The sequence below is a fragment of the Zonotrichia albicollis genome, chromosome 9 (genome assembly GCF_047830755.1).
Source record: "Zonotrichia albicollis isolate bZonAlb1 chromosome 9, bZonAlb1.hap1, whole genome shotgun sequence".
Lineage (NCBI taxonomy): Eukaryota > Metazoa > Chordata > Aves > Passeriformes > Passerellidae > Zonotrichia > Zonotrichia albicollis.
In genome coordinates, this window is record NC_133827.1 from 32,092,050 (window position 1) to 32,115,274 (window position 23,225).

The 23,225-nt window shown below is 44.6% G+C and overlaps 1 protein-coding gene across 15 annotated transcripts in view; it reads right to left on the minus strand.

Annotated features, from left to right (window-relative positions):
- LPP (LIM domain containing preferred translocation partner in lipoma) overlaps positions 1-23,225 on the minus strand; it is a 332,629-nt gene that overhangs the window by 216,053 nt on the left and 93,351 nt on the right. The gene's annotated exons all lie outside the window — the stretch shown is intronic.

Consider the following 23,225-nt stretch of genomic DNA (forward strand, 5'->3'; position numbering starts at 1 on the left):
TTAATTCCAGTGAACAAGTGTTTTTCACCACACACAAACCACACTCACTGGGTAGCCATGAGAGTCCTACCGTACCATCAGATGGTCCAATGGAGCTGGATTTGAGATTTGATGGAGAAATGAAGATCCCACACAGACAAAAGTCAATGCTAATTTTGCAGCTCTTGAGCACCCTGTTTGCTCCTGCCCATGCACTGCTTTGGTGTCAGAACCCCTTAAGGCTAACAAAACCTGTGACCCATCAGCAAAGACTTGATTTCATCATGGCAAAGGATCAGTGCCAGAGACAGGATCAAGATCTCCACATGGCAGCGCAAGGTGAGCACCTCCAGCTAAGAGCAATGACTGTTAAAACTGATGGATACACAAGTGTGCTTATTCCTACCAGTAAATTTACTTCAAAAAACAGTTTCCTGCTTGAGGAGTAATTTCTACTTTAAGCCCCAATGTCTGACCCAACACTAGGAGGTGACAATTTTTGATCGTCCTCCACCTGCATCACTCCTTGTGTTAGAGACAGGAACTGGCAGGTGCCAAGCACCAGTCCCAACACTTCTGTCTCTTCCTGGCCATGCAACCTGACTGCTCGATGTGCAGACAGTGGTTTCACAATTCCTACCACCAGCGAGTGAACCTGATGCACTAGCCTCCAATACCAGTGAAATGAAGGCACTGGAGCTGCCTAGGAATGAGGCAGGACAGGAGCATGGCAGGAGCAGCCCGGAGATGGACCCAAGGCTGAGCTGCAAGGACACGACTTTCCTCCCTCACAGGCCTGCTGTCCAACCCACAGTAAGAATGCAGAGCATCATTCTGAAAGCAAGAAGTGAAAGGCAGGTCCTCCCCACACCACATGGCAGGAGAGGAGACCAGTCCCAATGGGTCTGGTTGGGCACACGAACCACGGTCCCACCGCCTGGCACTTCCCAGCACCAGCAGCAGCCCCTATGGACCTGGAAAATGACTGCCACTCCTGCAGTAAGATTCACCTGCACTGCTGTCTCCTCCTCCTACATCCTTCAAAACCGTAAAAGCAGCAATAAAACTCAGACAACTATCTAGGTCTTAAGAGCAGAAAGCAATGAGGGCAGTCAGCCTTAAGAGCTAAACAGGACGAGCCTGCACTCTGCAGTTATTACATCCAAAGATGACTGTACCTTACCCATTGCTAAAAGCATCCTGGAGTTTAATTCTGACAGGTTTTCAGCCTCTGGCTTGACATCCAATATGAAAGAGCCTCCTGCTACAATGAAGCACCCTCAGACCCTGGACATTAACTCCATGCTGATTCAAAGCTAAAGAAAAAAAATCCCATTACTGACTAGATTATCACCATTCCTGTTCTGGAATGTTCCTTAACCACCCCCAGGCAGCATGCCTTGGTCCCACTGAACCCTCATGGTCTGCTGGGCTGATGACAGGGATGGGTTGTGTGATGCACAAACCAAGAATATCTGCTCCAGTAGCCAGGTTGCACAGCACTGAGCACGGCTGAAGACAATGAGAGAATTTCAACAAATGAGCTTATAAAGCAGACTGCTCCTATGGACAGCTTGGGAGCAGGGAGACCACAGTGCAGTAACTCAGCTGCTGACTGCAAGCTGGCACACAGCATCCTCTCAGCTAACCTCTAACGCCTTTGTTTTGGCCATGGTGGTATTTTCTAATTGTTTCCCCATTAGCCTTTTCTCTTCCTCTTTCTCCCCAACTCATTTTCTGTTATGCATATACTGCCAGTCGTTTTTGCTATCTGTGCCCTGACAGTGTTTTCAGCAAGTTCCTTTTCCTCATCTGTTCCAGCCTCAGCTCCCCAGACTCAATTAAATTTAGCCTAACTACTCTGCAAGATCACAGAAAAAGAAAATGAATTAATTTATTTTTAAAAGCTGAAGCTAAACTTCTGAGCTTGCTATTATTTTCCCTCCATCTTGGCTGGTAAAAGGCCAAAAGCAAGGAAAACTGTAAGGGACAGTGGCTTGCAGACAAGCACAGCCCACCTTTCAGCAGACTTCTCCATGCTGGAGCACCATGGCTAATCCAGAGTCACCAGTGTTCTCTCTCCACTCCCTGCAATGCTGCCTGGCGTTCCATCAGGAGCTTCTTTGGAGCAGAACATTTGTGATGTGCAAAATGAAACAAAATAGCACAGGAAAACAAGGGCCTAATTCCCTTACTCTAAACTTACTCTTACCCACGTCACTGCCTGAGTGTCACTGCGGTGCCTGCACTTGGACAGGAACACCCAATAGGTAAGAGCAGAGCTTTTCTGGCTAGCCAGCAACACAGCCAGCAAACACAAGTTTCACTTTTGAGCTATCTTCTTCCATTAAAAGTTATTTTTTACTGCAATGCTAACCTACAGATTAAATCTACAGCTGCCCCCACATTTCTGCTCCAAGCAAGAAATTTGTCAGGCACTGTTTGTATTCACTGAGCCCCTTCCTGGCAAACCTCTGTAGATCCAGCCACGCAACAGTTAACTCAGCAAGGCTGGAAAAGCCTTTGTCAGCAGAGCCCATGTCCCTGGGAATGCTCCCAGAGGGACAGATGACAGGTCCTCTTGCTCCTCTGTCAGTGCCACACCTCTGCCTTGGCTGAAGCCTTCTGCACGTCTGCCTGCCACCCTCCCTCAGCCATCCTTGGTCATGCACAGCTCACAGCTCCATCCCTGATCTGACTGCTACAGGCTTTTCCTGTGACTCCTTCCTCACTGACCACTCTGGCAACACCCCCTTCCCAAATTCACTGCCTCATCCCCCCCAGAAAATCCCTTAAATCTTCTCTGTGTCACTGCTTTGAAAGCCTCTCATTGATCATCTTGACTAACCCTGAACCATCCCAAATCACCACTCTGCAAAGCTTCTGCTGAATAAAGATTATTTGTTATAAAGCATATGTAGCCTCAATTGAAACAATGCAAGTGCTGGAGAACCCAACACAGTATTAGGTACATTGTTTGGGCAAAAAATTAAGCACCATAATCACAGCTTCTTCTTTATGTCTGGCTTAAAATTTAGCTAGATCCACTTTCAACCATTGCATTTTGTAATGCTCCAGTCATCTGCATTACAGACTTGCCTCTCTTCCTTACGTAGATCCTTTCAGAATGCAGCCAGATCATTGCTTAAATCAAACCAAAGCATTTAAATTAGGCATCAATTAAACTCCCTGTAAAGGGCAGATTTCTCTTGATTCTTTCATGTATCTTTACTCAGAACTCTCTTCAATTTTCCAACTACCTTTTCTAAAATGGTGGCTGATGGCATAAGACCATTTTTAAGAATAGTAACTTAAAATAGAAGAGGTAAAATGATGAATAATATCAAAAACAAAAACCTGACTGAAATCAGCTGTGGACGCCTGAGGTTCTGTTATCCTTCCTTCCCTGGAAGCATTAGTCATCACCTACTTTTGGAGGCAGAGGATAAGACCAGACTAACCATAATAAATAGCATTAAGAGCGAAGAGTGAAATCACACTGCATAAATAAGGCAAACAGTGGGCTCTGGTTCTATCATTAGGAGGATCTTAATGCTGTAAGTTCAGAAAATTCTAACCATGAAAGAATACACCGCAGCAGAGGAACTGGAATCCACGAATCCCAAGCTGAGACCGCATTATCTAAAAATGTCAGACTAGGAATATCGATAGCAGATAATACCACGCAGTAATAACAGCCTGACAAGGTTTTTTCACTGCCTTTTTCTTTTTTCAAATGTGTGGGCATAAGAGCTTGTTTTTGCTTTTAATTACAGGATGTCATTCACCTTTGAGAGGCGAAGGTAAAAAACTGAGGGTTTCAAGTCAATTTCTCCTTACATGTGATAAGCAATGGAAGGGTAGAGTACCAATTTGTCTACTTTTGAAATGGTACGTACATTCATCTCTGAGACAGGCTGGCTTTTCTGTGATTAGACTGTACCCAAATAAATCTCCATTTCATTTTCATATTTGTAACATGGACCAAACACTCCTTGGATGCTGAAGGACTTCGCCAAGACAGAAGATTTTGTCCCTGAGTTAATTAAGCTAATGCTTCATAGTGGGTAGCAACAGTATTTAACAAAAAATGAGCAACAACCGTCTGTGCTTACAGACTGTCTGCTCTGTCTTCCATCCCACGCCTTCCTAAATTCACTGCCTTCATGTAGGTCTATGATGTTCTGTCTTAGTATCACCCATGCACAGCAAACCATTACTCCTAAGGCCAAGAGACTGACCAGATACAGGGAATTAGGACCTTGTTTGTTGCCAGTAGATGCAACTGAAAGTTGCGTTGGGGCTTTTCTCTGATACACAATACAAGCATCACCTTCCCATGATAACTCAAGTTTGTCTCTAAGTGCAGAAAGGTAAACTGCATCCTCCCCACTCTTTCTTCTCTTCCATCCAAGTAAAAGAACTCCAAGAGAAAACTTTTGACTTTATATCACCTTCCAAATGAATTTTAAAGAACAGCTCTAGAAGTAAATGAAGGGGACATTCTTCACAATGCAAAAACCATGCCACCCATTGTCCCTTTCTGTTGGAGCTGCAACCTGCATGTCTGGATGTCTCTCCTCTAAGCTGATTTGTCTTCATTCTTCTGCCTGAAATTCCCCAAATCACAAACCTCAAATGCCCTGCTAAAATACAGTCCTTTGCTTTGTCCTTTTCACCTCCAGTCTTCTAATTAGTCAAATGCAGTGGCTGAGACTGACCAGAGAGATTTGCTTTTTACAAACTCCCAAAGCTGCTTGTTTTTCTTGGCACCGGTCCCCTCTGAAGGTTAAATAAATTTATTTCTTCATTCATGGCACATGATCTCTAGCCATGCTCTTGAACTTATTGTGGCCTTCAAAAGAGGGTATAATGTCAAAATTCAGGTCCTATCAGAGGTCTTTAACCAAACATAGGAAGTGCCATAGGTACTTAAATTCAGCACAAGCTCTCCTGGGATGCTTTTCCCATATGGTACTACTTATTTTCATCAATTTTACATCATATGGTAATTTATGTGATTTGGGGAATTGGGAGTCCTTGGGAATTAAGCCCTCCCTTAATCACTGCTGATCTGCACAACATCTCTAACCAAATTTAACTCTTGCAATATTAACCAGCGCAATAATGCTCCTCCCTCAAACCCCCCCCCCCCCCCCCGCAGCAAATTGAGTCCTGACCTTCACCATGAAGTTTCAGGAACAACTCAGAGCACTGGGAATCCTGTGCATGGTGCTGGTGTGACCTCTACCACCAGTGAGCAGTGAAGCTCTAAGAGTCAACAGAGCCACCACGAGACTCTGAGAGGTGATGGAGAGGAATGGAAAACACCATCACCCTCCAGAGACTGCCCTCCTGACCCTAGGCAAACTCAGCACAGGTGGACTCCAAGTTCTTGTGGCAAACACCTCCTCAAGATCAGGCTTCTTTGCTTGCACCCATTTTACATGGTTTATGTACAGTTCCTCATGCTTTACTGTAGTCTTTCATAGCAGGTATCAGCTAGAGCAAGTTCAAATCTGCCTCTCAGATTCACATTTTATTTCAATTGCCTCGATAAGGCAAGGTTTTGTATCTTCATCCCAATTCCCTCAAAGTAAAATAAATAAATGAGTAAATGAAATCAAAGACACCTCAGTTAAACAGGACTGAGAGCATTTACCTATTTCCTGCTATGGGACATCATTAATGTAATCAGAGGAATTAAAGGAAAAAGAAACCTAGTTAGAGCTCTGATGAATTATTCCTCAAAGAATATAATCTGGTAATATTTCATTTTGGTTTTAACAGCTTCAATCAAACTTCCATGGGATTCTCCTGAAGACCACTTAAATTCCAAGTGCACCCAGGTATGAGGGAGTGGTTGGCCCAGATGACATCCAGAGATCCCTTGAGGGGTCAAAATCAATTGTTTTGTGACTCAAAAACCCCAGACTGACAGCTGTGACTTCATCTGCAGCCAGAAGGGTTTCAGGAATCACAAACCTGCTGAGTTGGAAGGGACCACAAGGACCATCGAGTCCAGCTCCTGGCCCTGCTCAGCACCATCCCCAAGAGTCACAGCATGTCCTGAGAGCATTGCCCAAACTCTTCTGGAGCCCGGCCAGGCTGGGGCTGTGACCCCTTCCCTGGGCAGCCTGTTCCAGCCCAAGCACCTTCTGGGGGCAGAACCTTTTCCTAATATCCAATTAAACCTCTACTAACTCAGCTTCAGGCCATTCCCTTGGCTCCTGTCACTGTCACCACAGAGCACAGATCAGTGCCTGCACCTCCTCTTCCCTTCATGAGGAAGCTGTGATTGCAGTGAGGTCTCCCCTCAGCCTCCTCCAGGCTGAACAGACCCAGTGCCCTCAGCTGCTCCTCACACAGCCTCCCCTCAAGGCCCTTCACCATGTTCATCGCCCTCCTTTGGACACTCTCTAATAGTTTAATGTCTTTCTTACATTGTGGTGCCCAAAACTGTCCACAATATTCAGCGTGAGGCCAGCCCAGTGCAGAACAGAGCAGGACAATCCCCTCCCTTGCCCAGCTGGTGAATCCCCAGGACACACTTGGCCCTCCTGGCTGCCAGGGAATGCTGGCTCATATTCGACTTGCCACCAACCAGGACCCCCAGGTCCCTTTCCATGGCACTGCTCTCTAACCTCTCATTCCCCATCCGTCCGTCCATTTATCCATCCAGGGTTGCCCCATTCCAGATGCAGAATCTGGCACTTCTTGCTGAACTTCCTATGGCTGGTGACTGCTCTATCCTCTAATTTAGGCCTCTCTGCACTGCCTCCCTGCCTTTGAGAGATGCAACAGCTCCTTCCAGTTTGCAGCAATGTATTGTATTCCACTGAAGAAATGCCAGCAATATCACCTACTGGCAATGCAACATTATATTCCTTATTTTCTAGTTGCAATAATTTGCAAATGAACAGAGCTTGTGCCCATTCTTTTAATAACCAATACCTGAAAAGTAACTTTTTTCCCCTAGCTGCGTCCACAGTTCATCTGTTTTTCATCAGATCCATGCCAGCTTGAGATGTGACTTTCGTTTTACACTCTTAATCACTACAAGTTCTACAGTATTACTGAGACATAAAAGGAAGACAGCAAATGTGTAGTGGAAACTGAAAAGGTGTGATGGTGAAGAACAGTCTCTCTGGTACAAAGATGCTTGACAAAAGTTAATGTCATCATGAAAATAGTTCATCAGATATCAACCCAATGCTGCAATCATTCCTACTTCAAAACCTTGCCTCTGGGACAATTATGATATCAAGCAAGAACCCATCCTTAGATTTTCCTCTTAGTTCATTTTTCTTGTATCAGCTTCAGTAGTGGAAAAGGTAGAAGGGCAAACTAAATATAAAACTTCTTTTCTTTCCCAATATAATTGCATTAGGAGTTTTGGGATTAGATGCTGGCTATTTGAATTTGGCTGCTGCTGCAAAACATATGCATAAAAGCTGATGAATGAGATCTTCCTTTTACAGCCATGTCACATCCTGGTGTCAGATGACAAACTAGGCTTTAAAATCCCAATAAATTGAACTTGACTTGTCCGTGTGAACTGAAACAAAGAGATCATACTGGCTCCCTGGAGATAGATAGATCTATCTAATCTAATACAACTCTAATGACTGCATTGCAACTTCACCAGAGAGCAAGCTGATTCTTGGCTTCTGTGGCATGAGACAATCCTCAGCTACTCCAAACATAATCATATTGGATAAAACACCAATCCAAGGCCACAGCTACTTGTGGTCACAACAAACCTCAAGGCAATTGTAACAGAGAAGGCAGACCTGCTGGCTTACTCAAATACATTTTATTCCTGAACCTAAGGACCTAAGCCAGGAGTTAGCTCTGAGCCAGCCAGATTTCTTCCAATTGTTATAGCCTCCTCCCCTGATAACTTGACCTACACATTTTTGAGGATGTTGCTGTACCACAAAGAAGTTTGAGATGCATGTTTCAGAAATTTGTATATAAAATAAGAGAGGAAATATATTAAAAGAGACAGCAAAACCAGGAATGATGCAGAAAGGTTATTCTGGGAGTTTCAGATCATGAGCTCCCTTACACAAATACTATTTTCCTGCATACAATTTATTTTCAAGACCTTTCTGCCAAAAAAAGCTGTCTTTATTCCTTCTGTGTATTCAATGTCTTGCCTATAGCTCAGTGCTTGGCTTCCTATTTCAGCAAGGGACTGCCAAGCAACACAGAGCTTATCCATCAAATAAAATTATTAAAGGACTGGACTTCCCAACCGATGAAGATGTACTGAAATCAGGAATATCAAGAGTCCCACTCAAATGAAAAGAAAACAGGACAACAAGAACTGGCAAGGTTAAGGCTGTTGGAACAAACTCAGGTACTTTGGATGCTGATGCTGGCTGTAAACAAGGAGGAATTGTGCAGAACTAACACACAGCTCAGCTGTGAGATATCAACAAGACCCCAGTGGGACCAAATGGGACCATGGCAGCATATTGACACACAGATAATTGTATTAGCTCTGCAGAGCAGTGTGTGTGGCTCAGCCTGGGGAGAAAGAGCAGGGATATGAGCTCAGTGGGAAACTGATAGAGTGAACAAGGAAAAAGTGGCGAGTTTGAGGTCCCACCCAGCAAGGCTGGGTGTAGGTGAGGTTTGTATTTACGATGGGGCTCCCTGCACTTCACTCCTCTTGTAAAACACTGTGATTGCAGGAAGAGTCAGATGCTGCCTCACCTGGAAGAACACACATCTGCTACTGGCAGTCTGAACCCCAAGCCATCAATAGGACTTCTGCAGCTCAGAACACAGGCACAGAACAGGCTCCACTCAGGAAGGAAGCACGTGTGGGTCTGTCACCACCATAACCTTCTGACAGCTCATGGAGATGCCAGTACAATCCAGACTTTGACACTGTACTGCCTAAAAAATCAAGCAATTAAAGCAATTCATGGGCAGGAACAGTGTCCAGGATCAAAATCTTTAATCCCAGATTCTCTTCCTCCCTCCCAGCTGATCCACTTAACTTTTCCTCCCTCAGATCCCAAGCCATCCTGGAAGTCACAGCTTCAGGCACCACAAATCCCTGGATGACATTTTCCTGAGCCTTGCACCAAGCTGTGTCTTGGTTTTGGTAGCTCAGGTTATAGCACTTTGCAAATAATCCTTTTTTCTATGACAAATCTTGTATCCTAAAACACAGAAGAGTGATAGATGCCAGATGACTGGAAATTGATGTTGCAGAGAGATTGCTAAAGGAAGCAAGATATTTGAGTGTATGAAAACTGTAAGAAAGCAAGTGGACAAAACTCTTTGTATAAACAGTCAGGAAAAAGACTACATTTCTCTTGAGTTTCATGACAACAGGTGACTTGACATCAGCAACACACGAGCACTTTCTTGGCTCCCTTCTGCAACACAAAGCAAAAATAAAGGTTTAAATTGCTTCCTCCTTAAAGATGCTGAAAGCCTGCAGTACTGTCAGGAAAGACAGAGGATCTCTGCAGGCTACCAAAGTCTGCTTTTAGCAGAAGACTAAATTATCACCAACTCTAGGTAAGGCTTGCTGTGGCTTTGTCCTGGAAAACCTCCAAAATGAAGAATCCCTTGCTACCTGGTGACTTGTACTAGTGTTACACTATTTTCCCAAAGAAAATGCTTTACCAGCTCTCCAGCTGAATCTCCCAATCCATTATGCACGTTCACAGCACTTTATTTGGCCATCTGGACAGAAGCATTTAGCTCTGACATGTTCAGAAGGCCCCTGGCAGTAGTCACAGGCTGCCATTGGATCACCCCTTTGCCTCCTTTCCACCAGAAACAGAAGCCAAAGCTCTCCCAGCCTAATCTTGTAGGCCACGTGCTCTCAGCCCCTGACTCACCTTCCTCTGGCCTCTTTCCACCTCTTCACCATCCCATTTCAACTGGGGGACTCAGGACTGGGTAACAGCCTCAGCAGTAGTGAGGAAAGGTGAGCAATAACTCATCTCAGTCTACATCCAGGCTCCTCCTGAAGCAGCCCTATATGCAGTTCACTTTATTGACAATCACAGCACACACTGGACTCATATTTGACTGGGTGTTCACTGCCTGCTCCACATCCTTTTGTCAAGAAATAAAGAAGAATAAAAGGCGTATTTTGAGATGGTGCCTAAGCTGGAGGAGCTCCACCATGCCATGGCCACATGGATAGAAGGGTAGGTCACAAAGTGGTGTTAGCTATCCCTACGCTATTTGCAATAAACATATGACATATAACATAATGACATATAGCTCATTAAGAGGACACCTGTTCAAAGGGAGGGGTGAGGGGATGTTCTTAAAGCACAGGAAAATGGGTGAAGGGGTATATTAAAAGCAAAGGCAAAGCTGATTGTGACACTGTGGAGTGCATGAAGATAAAGCTCTGGTTTAGTATCCATAGAGCATTAGTTCTGCTCTGAATAGAAACTCAAGACAGAAGACAAGTGCTTGAAATTTGATTTTCAATTCTACTTTGAAACTCATAAAAGCACCAAGCACCAGCCCAAGAAACTGCTGCTCTTCCCTTTTAACTCAGTGTCCATTCATTCAATAACAGTGATATGCAAAGCTCTGGGAGGTAATTCCCCAGCTGTTTCAAACCATACTACCAGCAATGAAGTTCAACCCAGCCAGGCATCCACACCAGCCTTGTGAGTTTGCTAAACAAGCTCATCCTGCTAAAAGCCCACCCCAGTTGCTCTACCACTATCACTTTTGCTGCCTTCTGTTTTTGACCATCCAAATTAATCATTTGTTCCCCTTTCCAAAAATCAGTAGGAAGTTCTGCTGTGACTAAAGAGTTTTCATACTAGACTGGCTACACCAGTTCCCTAGATGCAGAACAGCTCAAATCTGACAGTCTCCAGGAAAATATTCTGATTCTCTTTTACCTTCACTGCACTGTCTCCCAAAAGACTGGCAGGGGGTGATGGAAGAGAAGAAATTAATCATGAACAGAGGGTACTTTTAGCGGGAAGAACAAAACTTCTAATATCTCCAAAGATTTTTATATGCTGCTGCATTTTAGCCACTGCTGGCAACCACTCGTTTTTGAGCTGTGCTGGGGCAGGCAGCTGGGTCCCGCAGCTGGTAAGTGCACACACAGCTCCATTTATCAAATGCCCTTCAATAGTTGCTACCACTATCTCTCAGGTCTGAGGCAAAGCATGTTCCCACACACAACCAAGCATCTGAAAGGCATTTCAGCATGCCTCTGCTGTGTAATGCACGTATTTCTCTTTCCAAGTAACACAGCTGCCAACACCTTAATCATTCCTTGGGGACCTTCAACACATCAGCCCTTAAGTGCTTCATTACCTCCAGCAGCTCCTGCAGAGCTCACATCCCAGGTGAGCTGTACACAGCTCCCTGTCAGCTACAGAGAGCAGCCTGAGCTGCAGGAGAGCAGGGTCTGTGCAAATCAGATCTAACAGCCTATCTTCCACCACTCTTTGTTTCCACAAGTTTGGCCTCGTTTGCTGCAAAATATCTAGGACAAAAGGCAAGGCAGCATCAAGAAACCACATTTGAGCCTAAAATCACTGTGTGTTTCTTTTCATGAGATCCTGTGGGAGAGAAGATGCTTGCTCCTCTGCATGGACACTAAGGGGCTATGGAGACCAGTCAAATAACCTTCCCTAAAGCACCTGAGCTGTGTGTACCTCCCCAAAGCCTTGTTGTTTTTAAGTTAGAAACTGCTGCCTCAAGTCACAAAATATAGCATTTTGAAATTGTATTGATATGTTCTTGGCACAAAAGAAAAATAAACTGCAAATGCAACCAATACAGAAACTTGAGCTGTGCTTTGTTTCTGCAGGGCTTAAAACACTAAGGGAAAAATCTGAGCAACAAAGTCCATTGATCCACGGAAAGATGCAGTCTGTTAGGACTGGTACACAGATACCTATTTTGAAATTACCTTGAGCATGTGAAGATCACTCCATCGGGTTCCTTGAGATGACACTGATGGAGACATCATCACAAGGAATCACTTCCAAGTCAATCTCCTTTTTAAAACAAGATACCCCAGGACAACTATTTTGTGAAGCACCTCCAGTAGGGAACAGCTTCACCTGCTCTCTTCATGTCAGCCCCACTGTCCCTTCTCTGCATCTCCCCCATCACCCCATAATTGAAGTTATGATCAAATGGCTCAAAATAATGTAGGAAGGTTAATTAATCATGCAATGAATACAAACTTACACATATAAGTATGCATAGACATGTGCACACCCCTGACTTTTTTATTCTGCATCATTAGCTCAGGAAACTGGTAGAGGCAAAGAATAAGGAGAGAAACCAACAGTTGCTCACATGGATCAACACTTCCAGGCTCTCTCTTTTGCAGCTCATCTCACTCATACTTGTGGTTTCAACATGTGATTCACATTAGGCCCCCTCTGCTCACCATTTGATGGTTCTGCTAAACAGATGTGAATTTATTTAGTCACAGAGCCTGCTCTTTACACTGCCTCTTTGTAGAACAGATGGGCTTTTTTTTTTCCCTGTTCAACAGTGTTCAGACAACGATCATACCCAGTGCACAGGTTTGCCAGGCAATTTCAAAGGAAAAGGAACAACACATGAACACAGGCATGTTCTCACAGGAGTTCTTATCAGCAGCCTGTACACACCACAAGAGGTGATGGCCCTGATGGAGAATGCCAAACTGCAACTCCAGAAACACCAAGACAAGACCAAGGTCCTCAGGGATCAGCCCCAAGAATTCAAGCAAATGAGTGATGCACGCTGCACCTGGCAGGGTCCAGAAGACACCCACCAAAGAGCCCTCCTGTGAAAGCTTGAGTGGAGAGGGAGCTGAATGAAGGGCAGGCTCCTGCAACATTCATGGGGACATGAAAACATGGCATCTCCTGGGACTCTTCAGCTTGGTGAAATAGCCTGGAAAAGCTATCCACTCCCTGTGTGGGCATTCTTCTTTCTGCACTCAGAGAGCCTTTGGCACTGGATGAAGCAGAACTGCACAAAGGCCCTCTCAGAGCAGAATAAGACTGCCCACATGAGAAGCACGCCTGGAACAGCTATTGCACTTTAAATTCACACCCTGGCTTTGTTTTGCAATGGTTTCCCTATGCAGAAGGGCCCTGGGCTTCAGATTAAATTCCTCCTCATGTTATCAATAGCTGAGCACTGCTACCATCTGAGCATAGGATGTGGCCTATACCAGAGGCAAAATCACAACCTTGGAGAAGGATGAGCTTCCCTTTTACTTTGCACTATCCTGTATATGGATGCACCTCTCTATTGCTTCAGGAACACAACACTGGTGACTTCTCCCTAGCAAATGGCCCTGCCATGTGGGTAAATCATCTCTGCTCTACCACAGAAACCAAGGATGTGTGTACATGGCACACACGAACGCCATGCCCACACTTGTGCAAACATCTAATCCCTCCCCAAAGCTGCAGTCCTGTCCCTCAGACACATCTTTGCTCTCCATGCACTGTCCACCTGTTACAAAGATGACCTCAGTTTCTACCAGAATATACTTAGGATTCAGGATTAAAGATAATTATATATATGTATATGTGTGTATGTATATATGGGTATGTATATGTATATATATATACACACACATACACATATATATATATATATATATACACACACACATATATATATGCACACACACACTTTAAATGTGGTTATATGAAAATTATGAGAATTTGGTTTTCTGGAGAATGAAACTCCCAATTTCAGAAGGAAAGTAAAAGTGGAATTCTCTGCCTGAAAGGCAGCCTGGACACAGCCATTAGCACCCTCCCTGGGGGCCCTAAAGCTGAACATTTCCAAAGGCAGAAAAATGTGTGGCTTTCTTTTGGGGGGGCATGCATACAATTAAGCAGTATTAAAAAGCTAGTAGGTATTAGGCAGAAAAATATTTTCAATAATAGAAGACTGAGACTGAAAAGGACAGCTGAGACCTTGCAGGGCAGCAGGCACTTCCAGCTACAAAGCACTTTGTGTCTTCTGAGAGTTTTTCCTTTCTTTTTTTTCTTGGCAAGCTCTGAAACACCACAGTATAATTTTCATTCCGATTAATGGCCGTACCATCCAAATACCCTGTGTATGGACCATACACCAGCACTTCATTCTTTTCTACATCTTAAGCAGAAGCAAAAAAAGCAAAACACTGTGAAAGAGACTTTCATAAGGATAAAGCAAATTTATGTGCCCAATTCCCAGAGGCTGGTTGCTTAACCTTCAGAATGAGACTTCAATAACTTTGAGCAGTCAAACAACTTTCCTCCATGTGAGACAAAGGAAATTCCCTCCTGCTTTGTCCCACCTGCTCTGCAGACCTGGTGGGGCTGGTGCTCCTGCTGGGGCAGCACCAGTAACAAGACAGAACATGGCACCAGGGACAGGGCCCCCAGGCAGTCCTTCAGGAAGTGTGGAGAACCTTTCCAGGCATCACTCTCCATCTGCATCCCACCTTCCCTGTCACCTCCACCAAGGCACTAAGTGAGGACAACACTTAGCCCCTCCTTCACAACATTTTGAGCTCAGAGACAAGGTGTGGTCTATAAGAGCAAAGTGCACAGAGCCAAAAGGCGTCCAAAATTTTAAGGATGGATACAGAGATCTCAGTGAAGTGTTAAAACTGAGGGGGAGCAGAGCTGGCAAAGGCTCGTGATGGATAGCAGTGAGCTGTTCAGAAGAAAATTAAGAAAACATTTTGAATTCCCTCCTAAAAGGGAACAAATAGGTCCAACACTCCAACAGAAGGGGATTTTTTGCATCTCTGAATGATAGTGCTTCGCTTCCATGGCCTGCGGCTGCTTGGGAAATTCAAAACTATTTCTCTGAAGAATTCACTTGGACAAGCTTTATGGCTTTGATCAGTTAACTATTTTTTAATGCTAATCCACCCCAGTGATATTTGTCCTCCTTTTCCCCATGTGCACAGAAGCACAGACACAGACAAATACTGCACAAAAGCAAACATTAGCCAGATGAACAGTCAGGAACAATGACATCCAGAGCCCATATCCAAACACCAACTCCATTCTGTTTTATTCCTTTCTATTCTAGCAGTTCAATATCCTTTGGCCCAGTATGACCCACTAATGGAAATTTAGGAATCAAATTTTGGAGCCCAGCAGGTATAATGCTCATACAGTGATTTGGTCACAACTACTCTCACTCAAAAAATGCAAATAATTTCCCCTAAAAGTTGGACTAAAGCACATGGTTGAAAGACCTTATTAGAAACATAACACAAACCCCAGCAAGTAGCCTAAGTCCTCCCCATCCTTCAGGTTAACAAATAAAGGTGCAGAAGTAGTGATTTGCTGATATCGATGAAGCAAAGATTAAAGAAAGCCAAGAGAAGGACTGAAATTACCAGACACCCATCAGCTCACTGGAATTGCTCTAAGCTCCCCCACAATCTCAGGTGTAGAATCCAAGCACCAGGCTAACCAAAACTCCATTTACAAGCTCAGTATACAAATTTGTCCTCTTGTTTAGGGCACCAAAGTCTAATTGTGCACCCAGAACATCCTGGCTATCTAAGCCATTATTCAATTGTCAGCCCTACTGGTTGCACCATTGTGATATCCCATGACATAAGCAGCAAAAAAATACCACTACACAAAAAACAGCCCTGAGTAAGGGACAGTCCCTGCTCTGCAGCACCTTTGGTATTCAGGCTGCTACCTGAACTTTGCTTGCTGTCTTCAAGTAACAGATTCAGGCAGTATTTCCTGTGGCAGAGAATTACACAGGCTGATTATTCTCTGTGGAAAAGTGAAGAAATCCTGGAAGCAATTTTCTGTCTCAATTGTTCCCAGAGTGCAGGAACAATCTCTTAGCCATCTTCCTATTTTCTGCTCCGTGCCATCCATGCTCAGCGGGCAGAATCCATCAGGATGATGCCGCAGGTCTGGGTCCTGCAAACACTCACCCAGGTGAAACCTCACACACGAGCAGCCCAACAGGCTGCAACCAGTGTCAGCCCTGACCTTGGCCACAAAGTCTTAGGGGACAAAGAATAAGACAGATGAGAATTCAAAGTACCTGGGAAATGTTCACTCCTAGGTAGGACTGGGCTTATCTCAGCAGAATAACACAAATGAAATGTTTCGGATGCACACTTCCTAACCTCGTTCTTTTATATTCACTCTCAGGCACATGGTGTGATTCTTGGGGTGTCCTGTGCAGGACCAGGACTTGGACCTGATGATCCTGATCCACCCTTCCAACTCAGCATATTCTATGATAATTTTAAAAATCCAGGAAGATCAGCTGTACTTGAGAATTGCACATCACAGGCAAAGCTCCTAACAAAAAAGATCATTTTCTCAAATTAAAAATTTTAAAATTTCATTATCATGGGGGGCAGGGGGAAAGGACAGATATTTTCTACAAGTATAAACCCCCACATTCTAAGACAAAAATCTAAGAGCTGATAGCTTTCTACCAGAAACTGAAACCATTCCTGTGCAAAACCACTACACGTCTGACCCATAAAATAAGGGAAGAACTGAGTACTACATACTAATCTGCACCCTTCTGCATATACTGCAGCAGCAGCAACTCGAAATATGAATTTTTCAACATTTTGGCAACACATACTATTCACCCAGGTACATGCCCACACTCAAAATTATTCAATCAGAACCTTATTTTCCACCCAAATGAATTTTCATATAAAATATTCAATTCGGCCTAATCAGTGGGGCTTAAACATCAGTCAAAATATTTTCTTGAATTGACTCCATCAGTGCCAGAGCACGAGAAAAACCTCTTTAAACAATCTGCCTCCAAAGGCAGGTACTGACTTTTCAATTGTGCTATTATTTTTTTAGTAAAAGTAACATTAAAAATATTGCTACTTTTCAGCCAATGCTGCTGAGGGAGGGACAGAAAAGGACAGGGGGGCTGCTGCAGAATCACACTGCCAGTCTTAGTATCACTTCATTTTCAAATGAGGAATTTGGTAGTAAACAACCTTTTCCTTGTACACAAACATTTTTAATTTCATGCCCTGCTAATCATACATCTGTTAGAGCTCCTTTTCCACCCATTCCACTAACGATAATAAAAGAAAAATTGTCACACTAAAAATGCAGTTTGTCTGAAATGAAAATTGAGTAATAATCAACGTTCCTCTGTGGGATGAGGAAACACAGCAGCACTGGCCTGACGGAGGTGACAAAGACGTGGTTTGAAAAAGGATGCCTTCACACACCAGTGGCCCTCACTGCTGGCAGCCCCTCTGTGCCCCTGTGTTTGTGTAAGAGCCCTTCTGGGGCTGGTTCACCCAAGGCCCACACCAGGCAGGTACCACCACCAGCAAAGCCTCTCCTGCTGTCATCACCTCACTCACAAGCACCTCCTTCCCCACTTTCTTCCCCTCTGTTTTTTCCTCACCTCCTCTATCGGCAGGATATGAATGTGACAAATGCTACAGCTCTGCCCTCACCTTCCCAATCTCCTTCCAGGGGTGAGACCCAGTGGGCCTCAGCACATCAGACTTCAGACGTGTGCAGTACCTTTACCTGGGCCTTCCACACACCAGAGCTCACTGATGTGCTGCTCAAAGGTGCACTTAAATATGCAATCACACCCCTGAAAACAGCTTCTTATCTCTTCAGTAACATTAGTGCAAGCATTGAGGTTGTTATTTAACTGACATGCCCAGCTGAAATTCCAAGTTAATCAGGCCCCCAGAAACACCCACAATCAAGACCATCTGATTTGGCCCGAGAAATAATTTTTTTACAGCAAGACACCAGAAGAATTGCCCAGAGAAACTATGGATGCACCACTCCTGGAAATGTTCAAACCAGGTTGGACAGGGCTTGAACAACCTGATCTAGTGGAAGGTATCCCTGCCATCACAAGGGAATTCAAACTAAAGAATCTTCTTCAAAGCTCCCTTCCAACCCAAACCTTTCCATGATTTTTTGATTCTAAGATTTACTGTCTTGCACTGCCCACACTCCTCTTTTCTGGACTGCTGACACACAGCTTTTGCCTTTTTAGACTCCTCCTATTCCCATAGCTGTGCTGGGCCAACTCCAACTCAGGAATATTGCGCTTGTAAGACCTACGCAAATGGTAACTGAGAGTTTTAACAAGCAGTAAGAATCCATCTGAAGCCTCAGGCAATGTGGCACAAAGACATTGTGGGCAGAGGTACATGACTCTGCTACACCTGGGACTCTGCTCTGGCCTCCACTCCTCACATTAGCATGCTGAGCCCTCTGCTCCTTCCACAGGCTGTGTTCTAAAGCACGATTATCTACATAAGCTCTCCCTTGTCTTCACCAGAAGTGCAGTTGTTTCACTAATCGGCTTTAAGGAGACTTGTGAGTTAACTAATATCAATTAATTACTCCCATTTTGCAGATAAGCAAACAAAAGAATAAAAAAAAAAGTGAAGCATTCTGGTCTAAATTAATGGAAGGGAAATCAGAGGCCAAACCCACTCCTTGACCTGGGTCCAGAATAATCAAAGGCACTGGGGAGAGGACCTTGGCATCCCCAGGTCCCTGCCTCGTGCCCAAGAAGCAGCACCAGCCCTGCCCTGCTCCACCAGCCCTCCAGCTCATTGAGGATGCACAGGCAGCCTCGAGATCTTTATTTTACTTGGGCTCTCATGCTAAAGCTGCAGGGATTAGAAATGCTACAGTACAAGCCAGCTTTTTATTACTCAAGAGACAGTTTTAGCCCAGCTGCCCAAATGCAGTTACCCCAGAAGCATCAGCACCACTCCACCATGCTCACAAGGGAGACATGATCCAAACCAGGCTGTACCTGAGATTAGGTGACCATGACCAGCAAGAACACAGGCACTGACACATCCCTTCTGTCCATAAACAAAAGCATTCAGCTCTGGATTCTTCTGACCTCTAATTAGGGTGCATTCAGTCAAACAACCCTGCCAGAATTAACAGGGAAAAGGGAGGGGAAAAGAATAAAAAAAGACTTTGTCGAGCAAAAGTACTCTTAGACACATTTGATGTAATAGTCATATGATTAACAAACTGTCATATCAAAGTTTTCTGTGAAGTAGGAACACTTTGACAGTTCATATTTTAAAAACTGACATTTTGATTCATTACTGTAAATAGCACTCTGTATTAAATATTGTGACAAGGCATACAGTGTATTTTTTGAGCTCTATAACATTTAGGAAGTACTGAATTTTTTTAGCCTTTTTTTTTAAGCACGTAGAATATCAAAAGCAGTTAAAGCAGAACTCCAAGAAAGCTTCTAGAGGAGAGAATCATGATTTCTGAAATAACCTACTTCTCTGCCGTCATCTCAAGCACTGTTGGGAACTTAGGCCCACAAGGATCTTAATGTACTGTTTGCATAATAAAAGAAGGAATTGTTTCACAGAACAAAAGAGCTATAAGGAAAGTGGCTACATTAAATAATGTAAAATTACTCTCTAGCAAATCATCCTGAAGCTGGCAAGAGGGAGAGCACTAAAAGGTGCTGAATTACCACTCAGAATATCTGAGTGCCAGTTCATAACCCAATGAACCACATAACATCCAAATGACTGCCCAGATGTGCATCTTGCTCATCCCCCTAGTCTTCAGCCATGTGTTTGGCCCCCTTCTGCAGCCCAGCCATGCCCATCCCAGACGGAGGCAGCCCTCCCTCACTGCTGGGGCGGCCAGGAAGGGCTGCCCCATCCTTGGAGCTACCAAGGACATCATGGACAGAGGTCCACAGCTCCCACTGCAGGGATGCTGTGAGCCACCAGAGCTCACCAGCCTAGACAACTTAATCCTCTTACAGCTCCCTGATTATGGATCTCTTTCTCTGGATCACCAGTACCAGGGCAAACAGGACTGGGACCAGAAACAACACTGCCAATGTTCTGCATTTCCTGAAAAGCAAATCTCTTGATGGAGAAATCAAAAGCAACAGCCCAAGCTACCACAAAGATCTTGCTAGAGCAGCAGAGGAAAACCAGAGGCTGCCTAGCTGTTTGCAAGCTCAGGTGTTATGAGGACTGCAGTCCAGTGCTTTGGAAAGAAAAATGGTTACCATTATCACTGCTTGCAGCCAGCTGCAAGTGGATCTCTGGGCTCTGTCTCCTGACAGAATGGATACACTGCCATAAACATGAGCCCAGAGCCTTCTCCAGGACACGATGAGGCTGTCACACACGCCAGAGATGGATCACAGCACTGTTTCAGCAGGGGCTTGATCCAGCCCAGCCTGCCTTTCCCCAGGAGCAGCCACACACCCCTCACGCACTGGAAATCTCGTGGATGTGTCTGCATGCCAGCAAGTGTGGCAGTACTAGTGGTCTAGCCAGACATCCAAAACATATTGGCACTGCTATAATTTGTCCATTCACCAATATGTTTTCCTAAAAACGCCCATATGCTTTTCCTGCAGTTCCCATATGCTTTTGCAAAGAGAAACAAAAACATTTTGTTAGTCGCAAGCGATTGATCGCCACATATTTCACAGAAGTCAAGGAGAAAAACAAAAACAACAACAAAAAGAAAGCAGTCAGCTGCTTCCCCCTCCTCCTCCTCTCTGTTCATGGAGGGAACTGTGAAGAGCAGGAAAAAATTCAGCCCACAGCAAAATACACACACCGCTCATTTTTTTTGCACTGCAAGATATTCTAGGAATTACAGGAGGAATCTTCATTAAAAACAAGCTATCAAGGATCTGGCAGCCAGTGGCATTCCAGACAGCAATTCAGCACCGGGTCCTCTCTCCAGGCAGCACAGCCCGCAGGAATCCACGCTCCTGGAGATGCACTTCAAACCAGCCACAAGGTGGGAGGACAGGGTGGTAAAGAGGTTACAGCCCTTCCAGCTCACAGGACAGCTCATGAGGGGCTTGGTCTATCTCTCTGTGCAGGTATAAAGCCCCCTCTCACAGTCAGGGCTTCCCAGGGAGGTGCTGCCTTGCCCACAAACCCAAAGCAGGCAGGCTCGGTTCAGCTGGGAGCAGGCACGTGGGTGTACAAGTATGTGTGTGTCAAGGCTGGAGCGTGTGGGAACCATAGCTGTGCAGTTAAAGGCTCATTAAGAAGCATCAGACCCAGGGCCAACGTTCAAAGAGGAGCAACGCAAAGCATTTCTCTGGAGAAAGATTAGCGTGTGTTCTTCTTTACACAAATAAAATTAAAGAGAGACTCATAATATAGACAAATCAATTAACTTCTGAAAAGCCAAGGGCACTGCATGCAAGAGCAGACAAGAGGGGAAAAGCTTTGTTACAGGACCACCAAGGCAGTGCATAGGCTTTCTTCCCCAGAAAAGAAATCCAGCTATTGCTGCATGCAGTCCTGATGTCAGTCCCAGCTGCACCACGCTCATTGTCACAGGGACACAGCTGCTTCCTTCCCAACACAGCCATACACATTGCTATATATCACTGTGACCTTATGCACCAAGGGCTGGGGATCATCTTTGCAGAGACTGTGCAAAATACCTGAGGGCAGAGGTCAAAAGACTACAGGAGTGCTTAAAGCAACAGTTCCAGCCTAAAAAGAAAGAGTTGGAACTGTCTATATAGGATACCCTGAACAGCACACAGCCTTCTATCACAATAAAACTTGCTGTGATGCAGTCCCATGCTCAGTTCTCCCACAAATTTAACCAGGAATGCTCTTTGCAAAGCTGGTGTTTTCTTGCAATGATCTAATCTCACACTAAACCTAATGAGAGACCAGATGCAACAGGTAAAGAGCCCAATTTTTCACAGAAATGAAGCTGAAAACCCAGTCAAGAGAAGAGAAATCAATCTCTTGCACAGGACACAGAGTAAAAAACCAATTTGTCAGACACAGCTTGCTTCACAAAATACATTTTATGATATGTTTTTGTCTTGAGAGGAGTTGTAAGCACTTGAAAATCTGACTTCACCACTCACAAATGCATTGATGATGTTGCTCAAGTGCTGACTAGAAAACAAAACTAATACTGTCTCATTTAGTTAACGTAAGGACATCTTAATTTAACAATGGGCTTCTTCCTAGATTTCATATTTATAGCAATGCACTGGGATGGTTTATTAAACCTAGCCAGGAAAGCCACCACAGAAGGAGTGAGACTAGCAGAAGAGCTACCATTAATCTTCCATAGCCCAGCAACTGGGAAAATCAGGCCTTGAACCAGATTCTGCGCTCTTGCTATTAATCTCCTGTCCTCTACTTATTAATCCCTGGTCTGTCTTTGTCTGTCAGCATTTATTAATGGCCCCAACTGTTTGCAGTAAACAGGATACTGAAATCTCATCTCCACCTAGACATAATTTACCCACAAAAAAAAACCAAACCCCACAAAAATTAGACTCAAGAAGAGGGTAAAGGCAGAAAGCAGGGATGTATATTGTGTATCAAAAGAGAAGAATGAGAGCACAATTAAATTCAGTGAACAACAGAGTGAAGATTCACTGTTCCTGACTTTGGCCCATCTCATGCTCCTAAAATCAGGTCATATCATGGCAAACAAAGAAGCTCCACTGGTCACAACCACCAGGGCAGCTGGTCTCTCATTCTCTGCTTCTCAGCAAGGCTGCACAAGCTGCTCTCTTCCCCCCTGCTGCCATGACTTTGCAGCACCTCCAGCACCTTTCTGTCTCCTGGGGTGACACAACTGAGAGAGGCTTCAGGACAGACCCACTGCCCTGCAATCACATCATTCTATCGTGGCATGGGCACAAAGGACAGTGTGCATCCTACACATAATCCAGCAAGGGACTCCTACAATCCTTTGGGCTGGTTCATCATAGTGATCCTTAAGTCACAGCTAAATATCTCCAGTGAATTTGACAGAATTGGCAATTCTGAAGAATGAATTAATTTGCTCCTCACAATAATTTCTGTTTGTCCACTGAAGCACAGTTAGACTCAGCTAACAATACAGGCAGCCCTCCATCACCATCTGGGAACATCCACAGCCTGCAGAGCACCACGCCGTGGATGGGGAACGAGTTCAGGTCCATGAGCAGGAAAGCTTTGTTCAAAAGAGAAGTAAAAGCAACATGACCAACAGGACCAAGCAATTGTTCCCTGGCCACACTCCCAATCTGCAGAAGGGCCTGCATGTTTGCTAATTCCAAACTTGGACCCAGAAACAGTAAAACCACCTCAAGCCTCCTGGGCAGGCTGGCATCCCACCCCCCCCCCCCCCCCCCCAGGCTTTGGAGAAACACCCATCAGCTGTTGAGGACTCAACATGGTACTGAGGTCTTCCCACTATCCCTAAACTCAGCAGCTG